The sequence below is a fragment of the Penaeus monodon genome, chromosome 29, assembly GCF_015228065.2.
Source record: "Penaeus monodon isolate SGIC_2016 chromosome 29, NSTDA_Pmon_1, whole genome shotgun sequence".
NCBI classification, from domain to species: Eukaryota; Metazoa; Arthropoda; class Malacostraca; order Decapoda; family Penaeidae; genus Penaeus; species Penaeus monodon.
Window position 1 is genome coordinate 35,261,172 of NC_051414.1, and position 1,038 is coordinate 35,262,209.

The following is a 1,038-nucleotide window of genomic DNA, read 5'->3' on the forward strand; positions in this document are numbered from 1 at the left end:
CGTGTGTCTTTTTTTCCCATTTTGTAATTGTAAATTGGTGTGCTGTTGTTCGCAGCGGTGGTGTTTAGTTTTTCGTTTGCAATGCTATATTGATTATGATTTTATTTCACTACTATCTACAGATCATTCCGCTTTGATTACTATTGTCTTTATATGGGTTGTACATCACAGACGAAATAACACATAATAATGCATTCAAATTTCCTTTTCATTTTCAAACACTGTCTCATCCAAAGCAAAGTGATCAGTCAAACCTCTTTCACATTTCTACCGCAGATATATAAACGAATAAAAAAAAGAATCCCATTTCTATTTATATATTTGAAAAAAAGGAGAGGAGAGAAAAAAAAACGCCAAAAGTTATTATTAACACAATTTTCAAAAGTCACGTTTTCTGGCGCCAAATAACGCACAATATAAGGCAACGGAACCCCGAGAAAGTCGAGTGGGATCGGAACGCAATTTTGTAGGATTTAATCTCTTATTTTTCCTTGTGTTTTTAGTCATTTGTTGAATATGATTATTGTAAGATTCAATCCTTCATTGTCTCATTTTATTTTACTTTATTTCTTTATATGATTCTTCTTTTACGTTTTGTTTTTATATGCCTTTTTAATTGATTTGATAATTATCATATTTTAGAATGTCTCTTTCTTGTTTATACAATGGTTATAAAGTTCAAACATTTATTATCGAGTTTTTAATTGATCCATTTACTTCATATAAAACCATCATACGATTCAAGTTAATTTCATTTCTCTCTCATTTGCGTTCCCTTTCCCTTTTTTGTATTTGCTTTTTGTGTTTGATTATTCAATATATGATTATTGTCTTAATTATTCAATATATGGTTATTGTCTTAATTATTCAATATATGATTATTGTCTTAATTATTCAATATATGATTATTGCTTGATAGTCAAAACGAATTCATATCACATTAAAAAAATAATTGATAGATATGTGGATGGAAGATGATAAGATATCTTTGAAGATATGTGGATATATGAATGTGTTTGCTATGTCATGTTATTATTA